Source organism: Lepidothrix coronata, unplaced genomic scaffold, assembly GCF_001604755.1.
Source record: "Lepidothrix coronata isolate B3197 unplaced genomic scaffold, Lepidothrix_coronata-1.0 Scaffold89, whole genome shotgun sequence".
Taxonomy (NCBI): domain Eukaryota; kingdom Metazoa; phylum Chordata; class Aves; order Passeriformes; family Pipridae; genus Lepidothrix; species Lepidothrix coronata.
The window spans coordinates 1911311-1939033 of record NW_016690269.1 but is presented as its reverse complement, the minus strand read 5'-3'; positions in this window follow the sequence as shown (position 1 = coordinate 1939033).

Here is a 27723-nt window from a genome sequence, read left to right as displayed (position 1 = left end):
AGGTCCCTCTGCAGATCCCTCCTGCCCTCCAGCTGATCAACACTCCCCCCCAGACTGATGTCATCTGCAAATTTGCTGATGATGGACTCAATCCCCTCATCTAAATCATCAGTAAAGATATTAAACAGAACTGGGCTCAACATTGATCCCTGGGGGACACCACTAGTGACAAGCCACGATGGTAGATCTGCCCATCATGCCCATCAGCACATGGGTAGACAGATGTGTAGAGGATTTTATTACCTGAGACTTAGGAACACTGGGATCTTAAGCAAGTTTTTCAGATTTTAGGTACTTGGCATGCTCTTACCCACGTATTTGTGTGCAAAAAAATTACACACAAACACAATAATGGCTTGTCCATTGTCTGAGCTCTAGCTAAGAAACACTCTGTTGCTAACAAGGAACTGGATCCTACAGAATGAGTCAGAATAACTGTGTGGGTTTCAATCTGATGTCTTTCTTCCAGAGGATGAAGCTTTGGGCCAGATGATGAACGTTTTACCTTTCAAATACAGTTTCCATCAAAGGGTGGGCATGGTTGGAGGGAAATGTGTATTGAATTTCAATTTTCTCATCAAGTTTAATCAAGATTTGCACTGAAGCAAAGTGAGTATAACATAGGAATCAAGATCCTCTGTGCCACTGAAGCAAAATGAATATAATATAGGCATCGAGATCCTCTGTGCAGGTTTGAAAGAAGAAATTTTCTCTTCTGGATGGAACATAATGAAATAACTTAGAAAGAAAATTAGCATATCATTTTCTATTTCAATCCTATGAAAGAAAGTTATCATGAAGTTCAACACGTGCTATTTCCTTAATGAATAATTTCACCATACTTGCTTTGTATAATGCAATATATTTGCATATCACTGAGCCTCTCTAGTTCTAGAATAAAAAATATTCCTTTTCCACACTTTAAAAAAACCAAACAAACAGCTCCCAGCAAACATTTTCAGTAAATATAGGCATATATTTTATAGTGAAATGAAACAAACGATAGGAAAACTGATAAAAGAAAGTGTGGTAAAGAAGCAAGGGTTGGATGGTCTGATGGAGAGACAAGTGGCTCTTTTTATCTAATATCTCACTGTGTTATACCAAAGGAGGCTTTTAAGGAAGTAAAAATACATGAGGAATGCCTCCCATTTAAAGAAATTAATGTTAATTTTTTTATCTATTGGCAAAGGTTTTGCAAAATAAACACTTGAATTAAAGAAATATTATTCACTTTAATGATAATTGTACAAATTTCTATCTTGTTTCCCACCTGAGAAGCAGTCACAGAGCCATAGTTTCCAAAATAAACATGTCCTTCGTTATTAATCTGGATTCTCTGGTTTAGTTCGTCAGTGTTTATCACTGCAAGATTTCCTGGCAACTCGTAATGCTTCTGATCAAGTGGCAGTGCTGCTCATTAGTTATCTAATGAAAAAAATAAATCAATTATTTGCTAATATGTAGGTTGTCATGCAGCCTACATCTGCCTAGGAGAATTCTCTTTTCTTTCAAAGAATCACGCTACTATTTGTTGTTTCAGGGTTAAATTTATGTATCTTTATCTCTTTATTTCCAGGTAAGTGTTCTTCAAATCCTCAGGCAATTGCACTCCTAGATATGAAGCCTGCATGGGGCGATATAATGTTTAATCTCTTTTATCTCCAAAAAGCCATGTGAAAAATAACTTTCAGTCCTTTTAATTAAACTGGAAGGATAGAAATCTCAGGCTGTGGTTGTTAAAATGGAAGAGTCATCTTATCAGTAGCAGTTATCCAGGGTGTTTTTGTTAGTTTGTTCAGGTGGGCATTTAAATGAATTCAGATGCAAAACAAATTTTTGAACTATTTTTTTACTAGAGCTTTTATGGACTGTAAATAACACTTTAATGTTGAGGTTTGTCCACCAATGAATTGAATGCAAAAAAACAGTTTTGCTTTTTATTTTGGGCTTTTTGAGTTATTCTTTTTACCACTTTTGAATGTCTATTAAGATTCATTTGTAAAGTTATTTACTGCATTTGCTAAAGAGGTTATATTTAAAAACTTTCAGAATAGTTTCTGTTTTCCCCTAGCAGTGGAGTAATTTTCCATGTCAAGTTTTGTGCACCTGTTGAAAGAACTTGCCAGTCTCTCTTCTGGCAGAAAATTCCTTTCATTTGATCTTGTGTGTGACTTACAGGAATCTGGCTGATCTCTTCCTTCACTGTTTTTTACTGTAGTCCTCCCTTTCCCAAGAACAGCATGGTTCAACATCTTGCTTTTTTGTTAAGTGTTCTTTCCTTTTTTGAGTTATGCAAGCACTTATTAGACACGGAGTGGTCTATTTATTTCTTCAGTATGAAATTACTCCTGTGTAGAGCATTATATTCCCACCCCCTCACAAAAAATTCACACCAAAAAAAAAAGATACTATAAAAATATATGAACAGGTGTAGATGGCTGTAGCTCATATCTGGGCCCTTGACTGAGGCTACTCCCCATTGTTATCATGCATTTTGGGGTCAAGTGTTTGGGTTTTGGTTTATTATCTAGAGCCTGGAGGGCCAATCTAGGTTTTTTATTATTGTATAACAAACTGCAGTTCTGAACTTAAAATAGAATACATATGGAAATGAATGCTCTCTCCTTCAAATAAGACATATTTTCACTGTGAGGTCATTGACCTTTACTATTTTTAAAATAGGTTTTAAAATGAAAACTTCCTATTTTATCTCATGAATAAAGTCCTGGTTTTATCGTGTTGATTTGGGAAATCAGATTTTGCCCACTGTAATCCATTATTCATACTTGCCAAGCTATTCTGAAAGAAATTTCAGGGCTCTGAAAGATTTCATATAAAGGAATATGACAGAAGTTTTTCAGCCTGTCAGATAATTTGACTGGCTATGCTGCATAAATACTAAGGATTTTAATAATTGCTGTTCTGCACGCAATACTTCTTGCAAATATAATTCATCTTTCTTGAATTTTCTGTCAGATGTTTGAAGAGACACTGCTTCTATTTTAAATTGTAATTTGGTGGTAATTTGAAGTCGTCATGTTTCAGGTTTTGGTGTTGGTTAATGTTATTAAATGCACAAACAATAATGAACAATAAGCCTACTGACCTGTTCAGTTTCCTTTATATAATTATATATAATTATATATATGTATAATGAATATATGTGTGTATGGAGGAAGAAAACCTGCTATTTCTTGTGTGGTCAAAAAAACAGGGAATAGAAGTAGCTGGGTGGTATTTCAACACAATTTGCAGTTACCTCTTAATAAAAAGGGAAGACAAGTGTGTATTTTGCTCCACACATGACTGGAGGCTCCTCAGTGACCATAGTTCAAGGAAATCCCCAGGCTACTCTAATCTATAAAGAACCTTTATCAAAGCATCAGGAAATGCCATTTTTTTCCTCAGGAAACACAGGATTTCCCCTTAGCAGAGAAGGCCCCTGAAGTGTGATAAGGCAAAGGACTGACAAATTCAGGGTAATCATTTCTTATCATTTAAATAAATTAATTACTGCTGCTGCTGTCATGCTTCAGAGCATTATTATTTGCTCAGAAACTTTTTTTTTTTTTTTTTGCAGCCCAGCATTTGGTTTCTGGAGTTGCCTGTGTTATCCTTAAAGAAAAACTCTCACCAGAAAGATCAGACAATGTTCTCCCAAGTTGATAGCACATCAAAATAGAATTCTTAATTTTCCATGTATTTTTAATGTTACTAAAAATTAACGATTTAATAATAAGAAATTTTCCGTGGTTTAAATGCACAGAAAAAAAATTTCTGAGTTGCTGTTTTTGTTGTTTGGATGTGAGAGGAATTGGTCCCGTTCCTCCCACCCAATTCCAGATGAAAAATGTACCTGTCTTTATAAGCACTCAGGAAAGTTATAAGTGCATTTTTAGAGCTGTTACCTTGTTTTGCAAAACCCACTTTTCTGAAGTGACTGAAGAACAGAAAAACAAGGCAAGGCCAGACCAATCTGGCAAGGCCAGAAATACTCTGTAATTATGTGAATGTAAACACTTTAGAGGTTATTTGAAGACATTAAAGGCAAAAAAAAACACATGAGAGGGGGAAAAATGAACAAACAAACAAAAAAACCCCAACTAAACAAGTGGCTTAGTTGGGGCAGTTCAGTGGAGAACAACCAGACAATCTTGTTTTTACTTTTCTGAGTCAACTCAACTGAAAGGTAAATGAATACAGTTTTGTGGGTCGGTGCTTTTGTGGGAATTTTGTGGTTTTTTAATGAGTGAATATAGTCTTAGTTATAAGTGGTTCCTACTTCCTCAAGGCTAATTTTGTGACGACAAGAAAAATTTTGGATATGTGAAGTAAAAAAACAAACAAACAAAACAAAGAAAACAACAACAACAACAACAAATGTGTCCTTTCAATTTGTCCTGACTATGGGAATAATAGGCAAGGTTGTTGTGAAAAGTCTGTCTGTGTGTATATATAATTATGTATTGGTGGGGTGGGTGGAAGATTTCAGAACCTGGTTAAAGTTTTAAACGCTACTTCATTCAACTTCATATGTATAATTAAAAAAAAATAATTAATGAAAGATTAAGGAGCAATCTCACACAACCTTGCAAAAATCATGCAGCTGACATGACACAGGAAGTCCTGCTGCCCGTGCTCCTGATTTTCTCTTTGAATTTGTTTTAGTGCTTTTGATTTACACCAAAAAAAAAAAAAATTCTTAGCATAGCATCATTTCTTCCTTCTCAGAGAAAGAAAGATTGTCCATTTGCAGAACTCAAACATCTTAAATAATTTTTCACAGTAATATACGAACAGGACACTTCTGCTTTCATCTTCTATTCAGACAGTGACTTGGAGAACCATAAAATAATTGCTGCTGGGCTGCTCTTTGCAGAGGAAAGAACCAACAGCAGTAGTATGATCTTACCTCCCTAAGGGGGCAAAATATTTTGTCCATGGAAGTTTTATGTATCTGAGTCTCAACATCTGCTTGAAATACTAGCTGGGTTTGTTTCAGCTTCAGGGAGGAAGCTTAACATCAAACTCAAAGTAAACAAAGCAAAATAAAGAGTTATACCTTACCTATTGTCAGGACCTTTTACTGATCCCTTACTGGTGTAGCTGCTCCTGGTTACAGATGCTAAATCGTGGTCTGCAAGGTTAATCAAATGATATAAGTGCTTGAAAAACAAGACTACAAAACAACTCATAAAAAATAGACTAGATAAACTAAGAAAAAAGTTTGTGTTCTTTTCTGTTAACTATTTTCTTTGCACTTTGATCCTTGTAAGAGAATCATTCTTTAAATACTTCTTTTTATTTACTTGCAGGGCGTATCTAACATGTCCAGGTGATGTACTCTCGGGGAGTCCTGGGCTTTTGCCTTCTTCCCTAAGGACTGGAGCACATGGATTTGCTTCCTACAGAAGGCATGACTTGTGCTAGTCCAGCTCCTCAACATCCAGTTAAGACACCAGGAGCTGGGAAACGTTCTTGGTCCACCAACATCATCACAAAACATATTCTTAGTGGATTTTTTTGCCTCATACCTGACTTTTCTTTGGCATTTTATACTTGGCTGTGGAAATCATAACTGGAACGTAGAGGGCGTGAAGAAAAGAATATAATAGCACTGAAAAAACATGTAAGCTTTCAGATGAATCTGAAGTTTGTGAGGTGGCTTGCAGCTGCCAAAAGAGACCATGCAGCCCTGAAAGCTGCTTCTTACCCAAGGCAGGTCAATATTTCATCAGGGTCTAGGTAGAAGAGCACTAATCCTTACTCCTCTCTTGTTTCTGCACCTTCTAATGTGCATTGTTTTGTCTCACCATGCACACAAAGCCTTACCTGGACTTATCTACTCTCTCAACAGACAATGCAAAGATAGTACTGTTCAAAATCCTGCTGAAGGTATGTTATAATGTGCGTTCCTAAAATTATGTGTATGGCCTAGCAGTTGCTTTGTCTCATCTTCAGTTTATTCTCTAATCTCTCAGCCTGGGAGGATTAACCTTCCAGAGCCTATCCTTTCCAGACTTTACAGGATAACCAAAGGAAAGATAAGACTCTTATCTTCTGTTCAGACCTCTATCTGGCACAGACTTTTATCTTGAGACTGATTTTTATCCTGAATTTGTCAGCAAAGTTCGCAACACAAATTTCAAATTTTTATCCTTCTCTCCTAATATTATTGCTCTGCCATTTGTTTTATTTCTCTAACCTCATTCATTTGTTATTTTGGTGGTTTTTTTCCATCAGGCTAAGTCCTATAAATCACATTTTCTTGAGAGTTTCTATATCAGTGAAGATCTCACCTGCAATGCCCCTTTCTTCTATTCCCTGTATGCCTCTTTCCCATTGAAAAAAAAGTAATTCTGACATTCTTTCATGAATTGTGTCAGTATTTCAGTAACTTCGTCTGAGAATAGATACAATTATATGCACAGATAAAAGGAAGCCCTGTAGTACTTCTGAGGGGGCCTCTGGTGGTCTAGTGGTTAGGGTGCAGGACTCTCACCGCTGCGACCCGGGTTCGATTCCCGGCCCCCCGGGCAGATGGAGCTCGTCAGCCCTGTGAGGCAATCCATCTAAGAGAAGGTCACTCTAAACAAACCTACGTCCTGGGGCCCTCACTGCCACTGTCCAAGCTTGCTCGGCCCCGGCAGATGAACCTCAGGATTAAAGGGTGGGCTCAGTTCAGCGCACGCTGGGTCTCACCTAAAAAATCCACTGCGCAGGCTCGAAGGGTTAATGACCTTTCCCAAATCTTCGCTCGCGAAGACTGGCCATTATATAGTATGGTGTGAAGATAACGTCCTAAATTTTCCATGTCATACTTAACAGAATAACCCCTGAAGACTAAAACTGAGTTTCATAGGACACAAAATATAATCTATAAATGCCATTTCAAGACTTCTTTTAAAACCAAGTTATATTTAAAACAAAGATAACTTTGGCTTTTACATTGATTCCAGAGGAGACTAGGGCAGGCAGAAATTGTTCAGTCTAAGGTCTCATGCCTCAAAATCTTTGGTTTTCTCTTTCCTTTCAAATCTTGACTTTGAAATAAAGTTCTTGTGTTGTTTATTAAAAGATAAAAAACTACAAAAGTATTATAAAGCAGTCAAAGAGAAAATTTTTTTGGAAGGGTTATATACAACTGTCTCCCAGTGACCAGGACTCCTGTAGCCCTGCTTTCATGAGGGCGGCTGAACACCTGCCTACCCATGGGAAGCAGTGAAAGAATTCCTTGTTTTTCTTTGCTTGAGCATGTGACTTTTGCTTTACCTGCTAGACTGTGTTTATCTCAATCCAAGAGTTTTCTCACTTCTGCTCTTCTCCCCTGACTCTCTCACCCATCCCACTCTGGGGGAGTGAGAAAGAAACTGTGTCGGGCTTGGTTGCTGGCTGAGGTTAAATCATGAAAATCACACGACAGTGTCATCCAATAACTGTATCACTATCACAGTCATACTGGCTCTCACTTGAGCAATTGCAGACTAATTCAGCTGATCAAATAATCTTTGCCATTAAACTCCATGTTATTTTCTCCAAGCTGCCTACCACACTCCGCTTTTCTACTGGCATTATGTGAAGGTCCAGGAAAAAAATGTGACTAATTGTCTGTGCCCATAAATTCTGCTTAAGCTGGAGAGTTTAAAGAGTAGCTGTGTGGGAGAGCTGTCACAGTGATTCTTTGCCTCATGGAAAGTATCAGGCACTCACTCTGCTGTTTCAAATGATCATTCATTATAGAAGGAATTATGAGATGAAATATGAAGGGCTGACTCTATCATGCAAGCAAAAATCTTGCATGTAGAGAAGAAAACAAAGGCTGCTAAGAACTGTGAATCAGGAGGTGACTCAAAGGCAGCCAAGTAAGAGAAGAAAATGTGAAACTTTTTGGGGATGGAGAACTATCATGCATGAAATTGATAAATAGCATTAGCACAATAATATAATGTGCAGGGAGGAAGGCAATATGAGTAATTAAGCTGTGTGTGCCATAAAGAGCAGACCAAATACCTGGGCTTGGCTCAACATGAAAGGGTAAATGTATAATTTAACATATGTGAGCTCTCCAAGAAAAGGGGAGTCAGTGCTTGAGCAAAATAACAGGCAGTGACATTTTAGTATAGTTTGTATGAGTGGACTTCCCCCTGAGTACCCAGCATCATATTTAGGATTCTGAAGGTGGGAGAAGTCAGCTGATACTCTCCCAACTGGCTGTTATGGCCACAAAAAAGAAGCCTCCAAAGCCAAATTAAAGTGCACCAACATATTTTCTCCAATAAGAAAACTGCCTTCTCCCCTAATAGTAAACAAACAATCATTACTCCACAATTCATAACTTTTTTGACTGCTTAGTGTGATTTGGTGAAATTTTTGCTAACCACACATGAAGTGAGGTTAGCAGTTGTGGAAAATGAATGTATTATGATTTTTCTGAGAGGAGATAAGCTGATTTATTTTTTAAAAGAATCAAATAGAATTTATTACAAAGCAGGGAACAACAGAGTAAAAGCAGGGGGTTTTTTTTAGGGGCTAGGAAATAGTTATGAGAGTGGCCTATCTTCATGTGATAAATGATGAGACTTGATAATGGTTTGAGCGGATGTAATGAATTGATTTTTTTTTTCCCTCAGGGATAAACTTGATTAACAGGGGTTTAAAAGTGGACAACTGACTTTGGAGTTAATTTTGAGTGACTGAGAAAGCAGAAAAAGGAGCTTTTACACTGGAATCTGAAAGAAGCATCATATTGAATTGAAGCACAAAACAGTGCTGTGTTATCTTTAAAAATGACTAAAGGACGTCATGGTACTATGGCATTGAAGATTAGCCCGTATTTGGGTGGTTTTGGGCTGATATAGACCACGCAATCTGACTCACAGGCAATGTGATTACAACAATGACTCTTACAGAAAGCTGTGACAGAGAGGAAGAAGGTCCTTGTTGCAAAACCTGTGTTTGAATTTGGAATTAAGGAAAACCAAAACTATGAACTAAGTTCAGATCTCCTATCCTGGGTCCCTGATGAGATACTTTTGACAAATAATTTTTGATTGTAATCCAGGCACACAAACTGTTGATCGCTCCACAGAAGCTGTTTCAAAGACTTCAAGTTGTTTAATTTGGTCAAAGACTTTTCACAAACTCAATGTCACAAACTCATTGTGTTCCAGCTCCTGTCCACTGCCATTCCAAAAGGACCAAAGGGGCAGAAGGCTCCAAGTTATATTTAAAACAAAGATAACTTTGGCTTTTACATTGATTCCAGGGGAGACTGGGGCAGGGAGAAATCGTTCAGCTTAAGGTCTTGTGACTCAAAATCTTTGCTTTCCTCTTTCCTCTCAAATCCTGACGTCAAAATAAAGTTCTCATGTTGTTTATTAAAAGATAAAAAACTACAAAAATGTTATAAAGCAGTTGAAGAGAAAAAGAAAATCTTTTTGGGAGGATTATATACAAAACTCTCCCAGTAACATGGGATGTTACTGCAATGCTACTGCAATGTCTAATTACAGCCACTTTTGGTGGATTTTTCTGTCGGTGGGTATTTATTAGCTACAGAAGCTTGACAGAATATCCAGTCTGTAGCACAGCTGTCTATGCCAGTGTACAGTAACATCTCTGTACACTGGCATAGACATAAATTGCCTGTTATGACAGAACTCTGCCCATTTTTTGGATCCATGTGATTTCCTCACGAAAGCTGAGATCATTGCAAGCAACAGGAATGAAGTCTTTATTTTGTTCACAAAGTTCACCAAGTTTACTGGTCCGAGATGAACTTCTCTCATCTTTAGTTGAGAGACTGCCTTGTGTCATCATCACATCTTAGATATAGGACTTTTCCAAGAAACTAGAGAAAATTGTGGCAGAAGTAATGCATATGCTTTTAAAAAAGTACCCATCTCAGGGGATTTCTGAGACTACAGTTTTTAATTTTTTTTATACATACTTGCATTTGAGCTGCAATCACAACAAAGTGTAGAAAATGTGAGTAAATATTGAAGCACTCGTGCTGCTGGTCATATGTAAAAGAATTCACTGTTAAGTGAAATCACTTATGATGTAAAATGAGAACAAAAGTTAACTTTTTAAAACCAGAAGTACACAAATTGATGAGATCCTAGATAGCTAATTATTGTCTGCAGTTCTTTTGGGAAGAATATAATTTTGGGGAGCTGGAAGAGTAGAACAACATATGTTAATTACTTTCTATTTTCAATTTCACCAGGCATTTAACTGGATTCCCTAGAATAACTCATATTTTGAGGGAATATCTCTGGTACTGGACCCTGCACAAAATCAAAGGAGAAGCTACTGGTGCCTGTTCCTATGAAAGCAGTTCTGAACTTTGACTCTATTAAATCAAATGCTGTGAGAGATACTTATCCAAAAACAAGAAGTCGGGTTTCAGGAAATGAAGCATATATATTGTATCTAGAATCATATATTAAGTAGGAAAGCATCTACTTTTTTTCCTGATAGATGTAACTATTGTTGCTTTTTGGGAATCAATCTCCCCTCTCCTCTGAAAACAAAGAAGATAATCTAGTATTAATATTTAGCATTCACATGTCAGTAAATTTTTACACTACCCTCATTTAGCATGATTGAAACTAACATTTCAGAGGAAAATAAAGTGAAAAAAAATTATCTTTGCACTAGGCTTTTAGATTTTATTTTTGTTTAAATACACTAGCACATCAAATTGACCCAGTGCTTATAGGTTTCAACAGAAAGACTTTAAGGATTAAGTCCATTAAGGTTTTGAAAGAAAAGTAACACAGCCATAAACAGCAACAATCAGAAAAATATTCACTGCAAATTTAATCAGTTACATGTCACTTTTCAAGTCAAATCTACTAATTGATTATTCTAGGTTTAGAACAGAATATTATATGGAGTTTTAAAATTCTTTGTAAATAGATACCATATAGTATTTATCTCCAAAGAAATGCTCAATTACAACCAATTACAACAAAAGCAAAAGGTTTAGAAATAACCCCAACAATTCCTGCTTTTGAGAAGATGTACTCCCACACTGTCTGCAAACCTCAATACGTGAGTAAAACCTTTTATGAATGTGCTGTAACCTTCATTTAACCATGAAAAACAGTGATGGATGCTTTGTAAGCACAGAGTTGCACACTCTGGCATTCTGACACCTATCCTAAACTTTGGATTGCCAATTAGTAATTCAGTACATTTCTTTTATGCCACTGGGCCGGTCAATTAAATGTTAGTGAAATAAAAGACTGCTGACTGAGTGCAGATTTTTTTTCATCACAAAGCCTCAGACATACATATTGTGTTCCTAAATTGTAAGCTCAAAGGAAAAAAACAAAGTTCTGGAAGACAAGAAACAAATGGGAAATGAGTTATAAACAAGGGAAAATGCTGTTCTGGGGCAGCACAGAGAAAGTAAATGAAATTTACTTTCAGTTAAAAATTAATTTTATAAATCTCCTTTGGAAATAGCCACACAACGAAAAGTTCTGCACTAATCAGCATATTTTTGCATTTAATGTAACTTGTGTTTTTACCCATTTTTTCTTTCTGTGCTGCCATTAAGCACTGTATGCTGATAGTGATTTTAACAATTGCTATAGAAAAGGGGGGTTTATGTTTTTCATGGCTATGTTTTATATGAGTACATATGGTCTTAACCTTTCAAACTTTACAGGGAACATCTGTGTCCAGTTCTGGTGTCCAGTACAGAAAGATAAGGAACTACTGGAAAGGGTCCAGTGGAGGGCCAAAAATATGATTAAGGGAATGGAGGTTATATCAGAAATATCAGAAATAACCATCTCTACATGATATTCTAACTGTATCACTTTGTGCAGGTTTCTAAATACTAAGTAACTTGCAGCTCATGAAGGCACTTTAAATACTCAGACATACGTTCACTGATATTTTTTGATCATAAAAATACTAATTTATTTGTGCACATGTATGCATTTATTTTTTACTGTATTATTTACCATATATACTTTGGGGAGCATTTCAGTGCTGTTTATGGCTGCAGATTAAAATCCAGTTATCTAGAAATAGGTTTTCCCTGTTTTCTGGAGCAGTGGAACATCAATTAACATATTAGTGTTTTCCCAGTTCTTGAGATTGAATAATATCTTCTTCCTTACTGTAATTTTCATTTCCTACATTAAAAAGTTAATTTACCGAATCTCCAGAAATGTTTCGTGTTTCAAAACTTCTTTCCATCACACCCTTCTTTCTTATTACAGTATTGCAACAGCCCTTTTTCTTTGCTGTAACTTTTGGAAGCATTTTCTCCCATCATTAATAAGAAGTTAGACAACACCATACTAAAGAAAATGGTGCCCTATTTTTAAAATTTCTTCTCAAATGTCAATCTTCAATCCACTGCTGACACCCCCCTATTGTGCCTTTAAACGTGTTAAAGGACAGGAGAAATGGAATCTGCCTCCTTATTCTGTCAGGCATGAAGATTTCTGGACTTTTCTTTGGCTTCATTGGCATTTTTTTTTGTTTGTTTTTGGGTTGGGTGGCTTGATTCTTTTTTTTTTCCCTTGTGCGTGAAATGCTTCTTCTGATCTCTGTTTCCAAGTCTGTTTACCAGAAAACCAGATCCCCTTTAGCAGAAATAAAAGTAAAAAATCCTTGCCTTCTGCATTTTATCTCTTTTCCTTAGTAGCTCTGTTCTCTCCTTATTCCCAGTCAAACATATATTTAAATTCCATAAATGACTGAAGTTCTCCACACATATTTCGAGTGGGACATTATTGATCTTATTCCTGATGATTCACTTGTCTCATGGTCTTTTCAATTCATGAAGACATAAAAGTTCCCTGCCATATTCTACAACATTTTGAGGCACTTCTATTATCTTTCACTTGAGCTGCTGCTGTAAATTCCCTTTCATGTCTGCAGTAAACAAAGTGCAGAGCTTTACTTTTAAACACAAATATTGGTGGGGAGGATTTTTTTTTTCTTTGAGATCAGTTCTCAAAAGAGGAACAATGAATTTGAGCACAAGATGGGTAAAAAGGAGACACAAAACAGAGTAAGCCTAATTTAAAAAAATGATTGCTTCTCTAACCATTTAGTTTTAAAATCACTTTCTCTTGCTGTCTAATTTTTCTCTAATTCCTGAAGGAATGGAACGGTTGAACCTCAGAGGTTTAACATTTAATTGTAGTAAAAAGTCTGATAAATGAGAAAGGAGAGGACAGAGAGAGAGGAGAAAAATAAAGCTGACAAAAGAGGTCTGGCAACAATGGTAGGAATAAATCTCTATTAGAGTCAAGTAATACCTTTCCAGTACTGGCTCTCGATTAAAAGAAAGGAAATAATGAGGATGTAATAAAAGCAGTAAATTTCAGCAAGAATCCCCCTTTTTAGAAAGAAACTGGAAACCATTAAAATTGAAAGAGGACTTGTACAGAGTGATAAGAGGTGATATGAGGCATATGACTTCTTCATTTTTGTATACAGGAAATTTCAGTATCAAAAGGAAAATTAAACTAGAAGAAACAAAAATGAGCAGTGTATTTGTAAACCACTAAATTTGGGTCAAACTAGAACAACAAAGGAGAGGGTAGTTTTTACTTTGATCCTTATTTTGGTTAGGGTACAATATGTTAAATTTATTAATACTCTTCAAGACCACCATGTGCATGCTGAAGTTCATTTTGTTTTTACAAAATTAACATTATAAAAATACTTGCAGTTCATTTTTAACAGGCTCTTATGCCATTCAAATGCTTCATTTTGAAATTATACTCTACTTTTATATAATATGTTATATAAATAATTTCATTACATTTAAATACACAAGGAGAATATAGGCTTCTGAATTCATTAACTTCTTCCTCTCTTTCTAGAATTCACACATGTCAGACTTAAAGTTGTGATCTCGAAAAATTATTTAAAATTATAATTAAATTTCCTATTGATTTTTAAGGTTTTGAATCACACTTTCTGTGTCAGATAATAGTTATATTTCAATGTACAACAACTGCATTTCATATCCGCATGCATGTCAGGCCTACAAAAATGCTAGGAAACTTTGTCAAGAAAGTCCTCTATTAGCATAAAAAAATTTGCAGAATTGTATCCAAAACCTCCGGGTTTTATGATGGCCTCTAACATATTGAATAGGTTGCATGTTTTATTTTCAGATGTACAGAACCCAGTATTTCTTCAAGAAATGATCAATGATTACTGATTGTGGTCAACTATTTCCAAAGTTATTTAAATTAAGTTTTCAATTCTTATGTCATTTTCATTGCTTTCTCCATTTTTGTGTGTAGGCATGACATACTCTATGTGTGAAAATTGCTTTTCATGAGAAATATTTTGGAATGGAATAGCTGTAAAGTGTGCTAAGCTTCTGAAATTCCATCTGATCAACGCAGCTGAAGATCTTTTGAAGAAGATCTTTTTACAAGGTCATGTAGAGACAGGAAAAGGGGGAGTGGCTTTCAACAGAAAATGTGGGTTTACACCATCTTTACTGTGGGGGTGGTGGGGCACCAGAACAAGTTGCCCAGAGAAGTTGTGCCACCTCCATTCCTGGAAGTGTTTAAGGCCAGTTTGGATGCATCTTTGAGCAACCTGTGGAAGATGACTCTGCCCACAGAAAGTGTCCCTGCTGGCAGAAGGTGTCCCTGCCCATGATTCCGTAAAATCTTGGTCTGAGAAACTGCTCAGAGACTTTTTTTTATCTTTAAGCAGCAAGGTATTTGTTTATTCAAGGTTGGGAGCAAGCCAGCTAGCACTGGACAAACTTGCTCTACTTGAAAGTGCAAAACTAAGCCATTTTATACACTTTAGATCCATGGTTACATCATTTATTATACATATTAATAAGCAGGCTGGTCTCTGGGCAGAGTCTTTCCAGACAGGCCCAGTCTTCTACTGTGGGGTCTTCTCCTCAAGCCTTCATCCCTCTGGTGGTCGCCATGGATGTCTTCCTCAATTTGACCTCTTCAGTGAGGTGACCTGAATTCTTCAAGCTTGCAAAATCCTGGCTCTGGGCCTTCTAGATCTTATTCAAAGGTCTGGTTTACCTAATTTATTACTGTGTGTGTACTACTCCTATTCTTTCTATAATAAGGCCTTTGGTGCAGTGATCAGAACAGAACATGACATAAACCAGTTCTTCTAAAATGTTCTTCCAGCAACACAAGTGTTGGGTTTCTTAGCAGGCCAAGATATCTCAGTTAATTCTTTTAGGCCTGGCTCCTGTTTCACCCATTGCAGAGGGTTGGAACTAGATGACCTTTAAGGTCTCTTACAACATAAAGCATTCTATTATTCCATGATTTTAAGATCTGACTTTTTTAAAATCTTCATATAGATTACAGTCCTGTACTTGTAGTATAAGAATATTTGTCTATGGTGTGAGACCCTGGATTATTATATTTTTGGGTCGGAACCAACTCAAGTGTGGGTGTGTGCTTTGTTCTGGTTGTTTTTAAAAGTTTTACCCTCTTAAACTTCTGCCAAGATCTCTTGTTTTCTCCCACATTTTCTAAATCCATCAGCAAAAGTATCTCCTGAGAAAACACGGGCACCATCTTCTCTTTCCTCTACCTCAAGGTGTTAAAGACCCGAGGGCTCTTCAAAATACTTAGTGGGTGAATTTTTGGAGGCTTCTCTATTTTTAAAAGTAAAATTCCCCCGGCACGAGGCCTGGAGGTTTATGCATGGCTTCAGAGTTGACAAAACTTCTCTGTGCCCAATCTGAAATTTTATAGATATCAGCAGACAGGTAAATAAAAAATAAAAATCTCCATCAACTTTGGGCATATTTACATATACTTAAAACCATAGTATGCATATACATATGTGTGCAGTGTTTTCTTGTTGTCAAATGTGAGTCTATCCTGCCTATAAATGTAAAAAAAATACGAAGAACTTTATTGTCTACATCACTTTACAGGGAAGGAAAAACACCTTACCAAGCGAATTTTGTAATGTGGAATTCTGAGAAGCAAGACTCTCCAGTCTTCATTTTTTCTGTTCAGTTCTTCTCTTCATTTCTTCTCCAGTGGAGAACTCTTCTGTTTTTGTGAAGTGTGATTGTCAATTTAGTTTAGGCTAAATGTATAAACACCAACCTTGAAAACTTGATATTATATAATTAATTCCGAGAAGATTTGATTTTTTTTTTTTTTAATATTGAAACCCTATACTTCAGAATTTACCCAGAAATGCAGAAAACATACAAAGAGCAAAAGCTGGAGTGCCTAGGGATTTATCTAACAAAATATAATGATGGTACTTTATAACCACATTTCCATTTTTAAAATGATAAAGTAATACATTTCACATGGAATATAACTAGGTTATGGTAAAATCTCTATTAAAACTGTATCCAAGATAAATCTCCAGGTTCGAATATTCAAGTATTTGAAAGGATTTTGTGAACAGCAAGAGTCTGGGCTGAGATTTATTACACATAGTTTTAATTTTTATACTGAACAGGCACTTCACATTTTTTTTATTAAGCTTAAAGGTGATCTTAGTCCATGTGTCAACAATGATGAAGATACGCAGTATCTTAACATATCAATTCTAATTATATTTTTTATACTCTGGAGGTTCAGATCTTTTTCTTCTTGACATTCAGTGTTGCAATCCCCTAAGACTAAAGCAGTGTTCAAGTATAATTTTTATCAGATCTTTATGAATATTAGATATTTTTATCCCAGGTTATTCAATAACATCAGCCTCCCATTTAACATTCAGCTTTACCAAGTGAGCTATAAAGCACCATTCACGAACTTAAAATTGTATAAATATATTTTATGTTCCACAATTCATTAACTAGATTAAAAAACTCAGAGACAGTACAAAACTTGGGGTCAGACTCTGTAGGTTTATTCTAACTGTATTGAATTCTCTACTCTTTATCACATTACTTGGTCTAGTAACTAAAATGTAGAATCATGAGAAATGGGAAAGAAAAAAAGGAGGAAAATGAGAAAAAAAAATAGAAAAGGCATCACTTTCTTAGGATCTCGTACATGCCAAAAAAAAAAAAAAAGATTTAAGTCATATTTTCCCATGTAGTCCACCATAGACTAATTTAAAATATAAGACTTTGCATGCGAGAGTGTGTGGTTTTGTGTCTGTGATTCTGTTTACCAGAATATATACCAATAATATTGATATTTGTTGGTGTTGTGACTTTATGTTCATAACTTAATTTTGATTTTGACCAATAAAAATTCTGCTTTTTTTCTCCATCTCTTTTGAGCTGTCATTTCAGCATTATCATTCACCAAATACACGGTGTATCAATTTTTAAATGGGCAAAGTGTGTGAGAAAAATAAACACTGTTTAGGTTTCGTACACTTGAAAAAGTTCTCTCATCTCTAATTTCTAGCCATATTTGTTTCTGGGTTGGTACACTCACAACTCACATTTTTTTTTAGCTGTGTTTGGGATCTTTAAACAAAGAGTCCATCTGTGTCATAAAACAGCAAGGGTAAAGTCCTGATAATCTAATGCATCAGGATGCAAATCTGAATGTGTCTGGAAACCACAATATTTCCAAAATAGCTGAGGCACAAGTCAGAGGGGATTGACAAAGACCAATTTTCTTGTAAGTGATTTATGTTACTGTCCCATCAGCAGAAGACCAGAGTGACAGGGAATGAAGGACAAGCTCTTGGTTTTCTGTGCACCTCTGTCTTTTCGAAGAAATTTCATTATCAAAGTATCCAGGGTATAAATTCTCAAAACAAAATGAAGATGAAAAGCATTCCTGGTGCAACTCCACCATCTGCAACGCTAAAAGTCCTTTTCCTTCTGAAACTTTATGAAGTCTAATGGCCTTACATTCTGAATTAGTTTGACCCATACTAATGGATACCAAAGGGAGATATTTCCTAGGTAACAAAAGTCAGCACAGAGTTACTCCTGGCTTTTGCAAAATGTCAGCCTTTGTGAGGAGCTGGAATAAATCCCACGACCTTAAAATGTTTATGGGTAGAAGCACTATTTCCACGCAAAGGTCACTGAGCATCCAGTGTTCACATCCAGTTTAGCAGCCTAGTGCTTCTCTCCAGATGACAACATAATTTAACTGATCCATTGGCCACCCAGCAGGTATTTCAAAGCAGACATCTGTCAACGTGCTTGAGGAAATCAGCTGTTGAGTGACACCTTTCTGATAATTTTGATGATTTTGAAATAGAAGATAAACACTCAGCTGAAACAAAGCTTTCAGTGTTTCTATGTGTAGATTGCTTTGTTAGCCCAAACTGCTGCTCTCGGAGATCTCTGTAAGCAATAAGGATATCTTTCAGATTACAAGTGAAAGGAAACAGTCTAAAACATTCTATTTGTTTGTATTTATTTGAAACTTAAATATACTATGGAAATTACTTTAACAATATTTCTGAGCATTTATCTATTGTTAAAACTCAGGACCCAATTCATCACGACAAATTGATTTGTACTAAATAAATACTTATACTGTAAGCACAATCGTTAGGATAAAATATTTTTTTTCTAGTAGTCTATGTTTCAAATGCTTTATGTGCTTATTAAGTTAAACTATTCCAATAAATTCTGCAGAAAAACAATTCTTTATATTTCTATATTTTTTACATTACTTCATGAGTTTATTATGAAAAATAACAGAATTTTAAATATATCTAACTATCATGTAATCCTAACTAAGATTTACTTATTTTTTTAAATTATGACAAGCACTTAAACAATTTTGGATCCTTTTTTTCAACTGAAGATTAAAAAAGAAAATGAACCAAACAAAAAAGAAGTCCATTATCATCACAGCTGTAATGATGATTATACAAGTATATGAGGAACACAAGGGGTTTGGAAACAGTGTTACTGGTGTCTCAGGCTACCCAGCAAGAAAGCAGCCCAATGATGCATAGCAGTATATGTGTTAAAAAGATTAAGTTGATTTATAGCAATGTACATTTTTTTCCATTTTGTTTGCCAAATTCTTGATTGTTTATTCACAGAGTAGATTGGTTAGACTTTTCTGGTGGTTTTATTGCTTCCATTATGTTCTTGAATACTTCATGTATACATTCTTCCAAATCAATTGGAATACCCTAAAAATTCGGCAACCTTAGCAATTTACACTAATATGATTGAATCCTTTTTATAAGACACTAAAATACATGTAAGCTGGATTTGCATTACTTAAAGGCTTAAGTTTATCAACAACTGATGTGGAAAACTAGGGCATATTTATTTTTAAAGCAATTGAAAATTTTTTATATAGGTTAGAGTCACATATTAATGTGGAAAACAGACCTTGTAACATGAAAGGGCTGAGCTGGACAGCATTGAAAATAGGGACATAGAAATAAAATATTGATTAGCACTGAAGGAAAACAAAATGTGGCACTTAAAAACTAGTTATTCACTGAATAAATGTTTGCTATAAGGAGCTTTTTATTTCACTTTTCTATAAAACAAAGAGCCTAACTTTTGACTGTGAATCCATGCTTCAGTAATAGCTGTAATCTCTCATTGTAAACCCCTACAGACTTTGAGCATATGCTGAGGTATTGCTTGGTTTGGTTTTTTTTACCCAAACTCAAGCAAATCGAGACCACAAAGGCTCATGGAACCAACTCTGTGCCAGCAACAGCTCTGCTGGTTCTCTTCCAATGGTCAGGTTCCCATCAGTTCACCTAATCCATTGTTTCTCTTTCCAGGGCTCAGTTCCTGTCCTAATCTGTTGTTCTTCTTTCCAAGGTTCAGTTGCTATACAGTATTTTCCTGTGCCACATCAACGATTGTAGGAGCCCAAACCCAGCTGTCAGCAGAAAGGAGCTTAGTGGGCTTGAGCCATAAGCCTTGGAAAACAGGTGTTGAGAGGAATCCCATAACCTGAAGGGCTGGACCCTCCTCACAAGACCTGTTACTGTCCAGCCATATGGATTAGCCTGGCTCCTGCAGCAAAATAAGAAAGGACTTTGAGATGATTTTATCAGACCATGTTTAAAACCCTTTATCCTCTTCCCCCCATGTAATCCTGGTTGAGGGAAATATTAATCCATTGGGTAACTGTAGTAAAAACTTGTGTGATTCCCTAATTAACATAGCTCGTCCTCCTCATTAATATGTCCGACCCCCAAGGCCCTTAAATTGTGTTCCCTTTTTCAATAAACTATTCCATTTTCTACTCCATACCTGGAATTGCTTAGTTATTGACTCACCACTGATGATCACAACGATGGACCAGCTATGGTAGGGCCTCAGACATGACTCAGGTCCCTTACACAACTGGACACTGCCATGGCCTTCACCCACCAGACAGCAGGGTTTATCTACTTCAGTCCTGTGTAGGTTCCAAAAAATGATATCTGCCGAAAGAAATTAGAGTGGTCTCTGCAAAAGGCCATTGGGAACAGAAGCTGAAAAAAACCCTTTTCCCTGACCTCATCTCTGTGGACTCCTTCTGCCTTCTTGAGCAGGATGTAAAGAAACTCCCTACATGATGTTATCACATGTCCTGCCCAAGCCAGAGAATCCATATCCTAATTTCATCAGATCTCTGCATAAAACCCATTGTGTTCCCCTCTTTGCATGTGTATACTCTGTATCCCTTGAATCCTGTAGATCCAAATGCCTAATCCCCCCTTTAAAATCCCCCAAGATAAGGTAGGGATTTTCCCATGAGGTAATTCCTAAGACCCCAAAATGTGGGGGTTTTCCCCTTACCTCATCCTTGTGAAAACTTCCAATTGTAAGAGAACGAATATGCAAACCCCCCGTTGAATATGCAAACCCCTGTTAAATATGTAAACCCTAAACCCTTTCAATAAAAAGTATTCCAGTCTTCTCACCTCCCTGTGATTGTCTTAGATTTATTGACCTCTGCACAGTCCTTTTCAGATTCTTGAATTAGGAAAAAATTGACTGAGGTCTGATGGAAGGTAAGAGTATCAATTATTGCAGAGAGATCACAGAACTGTAGAAGAGGAAGTCTCAGTAAAATATGAATCTAAAAGGAAAAAAACAGCTGGGTGATGCTAGGTCTAGGAAAAGCAAATAGCTATTTTAAGTAAGTCTTCAGTGAATAACTCATGGGTTTGATAATGTTTCCATTTTTTCTACACAATTCTAGGAATTTTCTAGAATGCATGTTTCAAAAATGTAATGTATAAAATATTTTGAGGAATAGTAAGCACCTATATACCATTGTTTGTCTGACTTGGGTGCATCAATAACAAGCATAGTAAATACTGTTTTCTATTTTGCACCTACTAATTTTAATGGTCATCTCCAATTCAGATAAGGTAAGAATTTTGGCATGTTCATGTGGCAGATTAGAAGTTTTACGTATTTTGAATCAAATGGTATTTTTTTTTTTCAGTCAAAATATTTCTGTGTAACCTGTTTCAAAGATCACCTAAAAAAGCATAGCACAGTTTATTTCTAATTAGAATAGAGTGAATAGATAGGTATAATATGAAATTCCAAAGCATTTATTTTCCAGTTCAAGATGAATTATAAAACCCACAACTTTTTAAAACAGATAAACACAGATATATGAATAAGCAATGGTTTTGTTACCATCTGTGGTCTTATCGTGACTTGGGAGCAGCTTGGAAGAGAGATGCCAGGAGGCATATGTGATGTTAAACATTCTCATTTTAAATTCTTGCAACTCATACATATCAGCTACTGTTACTGTGATATTGTTAGAGCCTACCATTAAATGCCCACAAAGTTTTTTCAGCTATAAATTTAAAACTAAAAGCTATCAGAAATCTTATCTTTTTGACATTTGAAATGGCATTACCTAATAAAATTCACTAATTTTCCTAAAGGCTATAAATTGTGGAGATATAATATGTATCTTCATATTCTAAAGTTGTAACCACATAATTTTTAGTAGAAAGTTAAATACTTTCTTCAATAACAGTGGCCTTGAGTAGTTTCAGCTACCTCTCTTGATATGTACAGATACATAAGTAAACTGAATTTTAGCAAAATAGCTCATAAGAAGTATGATGTCCAAACAATGTCATAATGTTTCTAAAATAGCCTACTAATTTTCTTAAATAGCTGCCCTGAGGTTCCATATCTTTTAATGTATTGCAGCAACTTATGAAGTTCATTCCTGAAAAAAATTAATACTGCATTACAGCCTTAATGCAAATTCTTAGTAACTCCTTAACAATGTCTATTAATCATGGTCTTAGTACAGCCAATTTTGTGTGAAGGTTTCAAGTAATCCTATACTTTTTAATTTTGGATCTTCACTTTATATAATATATTCTTCATTGTTTTACCCGAAAAGTTTTGTTTGTATGTTTGCTTGTTTTTCTGCTTGTCAAACTTCCTTCCTTTTCCTGTTACTACAATGAATAATAAACCCTCCTTTTCTAATGCTTTGATTTTTTTTCTTTGTTGGTTTTGACAAAATTAGTTGCATTATGAGCTGGAACTGTATTTTCTAACTGACTATCTGTTACTGCAATAACTTGCAGTTGTAACAAGGTTATGGTACTATCCAATTACCAAATAGTCAACAAAAATTATGAACAATTTTGAGAGACAACTTAGTTGTTTAGACTCCTCAGATAGAAGAAACTGATATTTCTACGAGATGATTCTTGTCCTGAAATGTAGTTGAAAATGAGATTTTTCTTATCCTCAAGGTGCATATTTCTCTCCTTTGATTACAAAGTCAAGATGACTGACATAGGCACAGCTACCTGCACAATAAATATCTGTAAAATTTTCTGTAAATTCTATGCCTAATCTAACAAGTTCCGGTCAGGACTGCCATTAAAATCTCTTCACACATCCATCCTTGAAAAATGCTCATTTGTAGATGAATTTTCTATGACTGTCCTGGTGCAAAGTTGTTTTTTTTTAAAATAAAAATAAAAATAATTGTTTCCTTATCTTTCCTTTCTTCAACCTATGGGATAATTAGAATAGGTGGTAACAGAGGAGAGATTTTGTAATGGTAGTCTTAAAATAATAAATATTAATAACAAGTCAAATATTTATAGTTACTTAAGTAATGGTTTTAGATAAATTACATAAATAATACATTTATAATACATAAATAAGGTAATGTAGGTAATCCAGACATTGGAAGAAGAAATAAATTGTCCTATCATTTGAGTCAAGGGGTTTTCCCAGATCATTATATTTAGCACTCGTGAAAGCATCCAGGTTCTCAGTCAGTTTTCAGGAGGTGATTCTAAGCAGGATTAATGAACAAGTAATTCTCTGAAAATGGGTATTATTTTACTCCTCTAACACCAGGATATTTTTGAAAGACATCTCAAATAATAAAGGTTTAAGAGTTAAGTCATTGGTATATAGGGAAAATGATCCCCAGATGAGAATGATCATTTTCTATCCTTAAATTCAGATTTTGCATTTTCCTGTTGCATCCAAAGGCTATGGCGAGACTAAAAATCACATTATGAGAAAATTTCTTCTTCCCAACAAATCAAAGGCTTACTGCTCTTTCAACCCTCAAAAAACCAAAACCAACCAAAAAAAAAGCACTTGACTTCCATATGACACTCCCAGACAATATACACAATCCTTATTTGAATTCTTATAGATCTGTAAGTAAATACTAAAAGTATACAGCCCAAATTATAGCTGAAATAATTAAATTGTATGCTAAATAAAAGAAATTTCAGTGTGATGAAAGTTCAGCGTTAGACTCCCAGTTTTTTCCTTACCATAAATTCTTAAAACAATGTTTTGGCACAGGTTTGTTTTATTTTTTTTAATTTATTTATAGATACACATTAATTCATATGCACACATGAGGTTGACTAATACTCTAAAATCCCATCATTTTAAGATTTTGCTTTTATTAACAGGAATGAGTGTAATCACTCTATTTAGAAGCTGTAAATGATATCCTAAATTCCTTCAGAAGGCGTCGGTTCCTCTTGCACCCCCCAGCAGACAGAACTTTTCTTCTCTTTCAGGTGTCCTTAACAATTTTATCTGTAAATTTCTTAAAAGTCTTACCTTTTTCCTCATTTTAATTGGTAAGCCAAACAGAACTAACTTTGGCTTTTGTCCAAAGGCTCGCATTTGTTCTGAATATCAAAATGCCCTGTGTTATCTGGGGTGCTGTAGACACCTTTGTGATTTCCAGTCCCTTTAGTTTTCCCCTGCTAAGTGTTCATCCAAAGAATTATTTTTGACTCTTTTTCTTATTTTCCTGCAAGCTGATTTGCCAGTCCTGTGAGTGGTCTACTGGGAGTTACTACTTAGAAAACAATCTGTGAACTGGAACTGGATTCAATTTATCCAGCGAGAAGCTACAGCTGTGTTATGTGAGTAATAGAGAAAGGTAAATTAGAACTTGTTTACTATGAGCTTTTTTCCCCTGTTAAGTGATCACTACACCTTGAACCTTTGGAAGATGTTCCTGCCCCAGGCTGTCTTGCCTTCTAATCTTCTAGATAATTTCTAATCTTCAGCTATTGCAGGGAAAATAAAAGAACACATCTGAATTAATGGATAGGCACAGAGATAACAGTATTGATGTTGCCCACGATGAGATTAAATTGAGATTTTTCTGACAAAGTAGTTCTAATGCTTCTAACAGTGTGCAAGCAGCAAATGCTTGCATAGTGCTGATGAATTTCTAATCAACTGTGAGAAAAGTAGACCTAAAACTACCTACTGGGAATTCCAAATGTGAGCATTTTATTAGAAGGCAAAAATGTATATAGAATTAATCTATCACAAAATTCTTCCAGCACTATGAAAACCAGTGGGAATATTGAAAATGAAATAATAGACATGTAGGAGTTTCTTTCTCCAGCACGAACTCAGTTAATGAGCATTAAAATATAAAGGCCAAGAGCAGTCTTATTTTGGAGGTGCTATTATTTTCTTAACATATGGGCTTAAATATGGCAACCTGGTAAATTTGTATAAAGTTTTCTAAATGTCTTTATAATAAATACCATGGGAAAATATCAAACAGGAAATTTAAGAGATTTATAATAAGTGCCAATAATAGTAGTAATTTCCTACCTACAAAGTTATGCTGAAAGAAACTTCTCAAATTGTGTTGAAAATGAATGCAGAGCACCTGTTTTGACAGATGTGTTATAGGGCATCAGGTGCAGGGACATGAGAAAGGACAAAAAAAAAAAAGAATCTAATTAAGAGGTATTAAGGAAAAATAACTTGCAGTTAGTAGGTCAGTGAAAAATGAGATGTAGCGGAGGCAAATTCATAACCAGAAGAATATCAGCTTCCATGATGAAAACTTAGATTCAAAAGACAAAGTGAACCACATTAATTCAGATTAATAAGATTTTAAACAAGGAAATTGAAATCTAGCTCACTACTAGATTTTTAAAATTGCTCAGCATCTTCCAGGTATTATTGAGCTAGATATAGTCACTACTTCTGAAATCAGTGTATTTAGGTCATTCAGGTTGCTTTCAAAATTCTGGAAAAAAAAAAAAAGAAAATTAAACCCTTGTTTTTCACAGTAAGATAGGATTTGTTTTTTTTTTTTCCCTGGGAAATGGGATGGGGCTTCGTCTGTTTTGTTGTTTATTTTTATTTGTTTTCCAGGTAATGGATTTTCCTTTTTAAGGCAAGATAGTAAAAAAAATGACATTCTGAATGTGTCATGCAAGTTCTTTAATGGCATGATCCAGCTGAAATAGAAAATCTACATTACAGGTACAAATTTGTTCATATCAAATCACCCTTGAAGAATAAATTGTTCTTGAGGCAGAAGGATTCACCCAGTCCAAAAGTAATCATAGAATCACAAAATCAAAGAGCAAACATCCAATTACACTGAATATATGGCTATAAAATTTATAGAGAAGTTCTTGAAACTTCCTTTTGCTGAGGTATTTGATAAATCAGCCCTTTCTTATGAGTTAGCATAGTGAAAATCCATGTGCTATAAAAAATATAAGTTTATCTTCTGTCTCCAATATTTTCTCTTGATGCTTACTGTAAATCTCTTAGTAACTAATACTCAGTTAAGTACAACTCTTACTTTATATAATTTTAAATTATATAGAAAATAGCAAATTTAAATGTTAACAAATTGCCATTCAATTTTTCTTGTTGAATAAATAAAGATTATTTATCATAGAATTATACGTGTTCTTAAAACACGGTCTGTAATTATCCCTGATCTGCAGGAAACTGCAGCACATTTGGCATTAAAAAAAGATTCTGCAATAAATGTATTTTTTAAACTCTACAGTACTGTGTTAGGTGCACCTATTAAATTTCACTTTAAAATAAAATAAAATGAAATATTGTAAATCATTGATTCCTACTCAAAATATGGTGCTTCTTTACTGTCATTTAATAAACACTGCTACATTTTCAGCTCTAACTGTCATGTTTTGTTTTTTTAAGAAGATTTCAGTATCTGTTTTTCTGGTGCAAGGTCTGAGCAATTCAATGACATTACATACTCCTCTTACAACTGCTTTAAGACTTTATCTTTCATGTATTGTTTTGGCAGCCTGAAATAGTAGTACTTTATTCACATGTGTATGAACTAGTGCTTACTGAACTACCAGGACTTGCAGTATTCTAGGCTTCAAACACTTTTTAAAAATCTTTTTAATTACTTGTGACAATTTTTAAGTGATTGTGAGTGTTTTTTCCCCCACACACTCCAGATGCAAAAAAAAAAAAAAAAACAACAATCTTTCCACGTTAGGAATGTAGGCAGTATACACTGAACTCATCCAGACAGGTTAAGATGTCCAGCTTGACAGGGAACTGATGAGGGTGGTGGTAAAAAGAAATTATATCTTCCTTTCCCTCCAGGTCTGAATGGGAGTGTGGGTTAGGTACAATTTTTTCTGTTTTTCTAGGTGTTATATTGAATGATTATTTACAAGTGGAAAGACATTGTCATTTTCAGACTCATAAAGCCAGTAATCTTAAACTGTTTCACCATTCTCCCCTTCCTCCCCTTTTCTGGTCTTTTTTTCACAGGTTTTTCACCATGAGCCTTTGTATGTCCTTGGTATTTTGTTGTTCCATTACTTTGCAGTTTCTAACCTGTATCTTCCTATCTTACCAGCCCATATATTCCAGTCCTCCTGGAACATATTCTTGTCCCTGATGCTTTCTCCAAATTTAGTATCATATATAAACTGAACGACCTCACTCTCTCCTCCCTCTTCCAGGCCATTAACAGAGCTGTTGAACTCATCTCCCTCATACTGACACACGCTGTTTCACATATTTCTGTTTATGGCCATATTTCCAGCCCATCTTCTCACCTCGTGTGTGAGGGTGGTTTGGTGTGAACTGTGTGATCCTGGATCTTGCTCCTCCCTGCAGTGTGTGCAAGCCACCAATCTCAAAGTGATGAATTCATATTGTTTTTAATAATTCTTTACCAGAAGTTACTCAATTATTAACGGATTACATTGGATAATTTTAGAGTGATTTCTTGGCGTAGTAATCTGCATATTACAATCTGCCTTGGTATTGACATGCACTTAAACATTAGGGGTAGAAAATCCCACTCTGATGTAATTAGAGAGCCAAGATCATGTCAATCTCAGTATCGTTTGCAGGCTATAGAAACCATTGCTTTTAGAAGGCATTGTGAAGATTAGTTTTGTGCATACCACTGTTTGCACAAGGAAATTTTACATCTTTTATTATTTATATAACTTAATCTAAATACATCATTATTGGATGCAAATTAGAGTGGTTTATACCCTGTATCCCTTAAG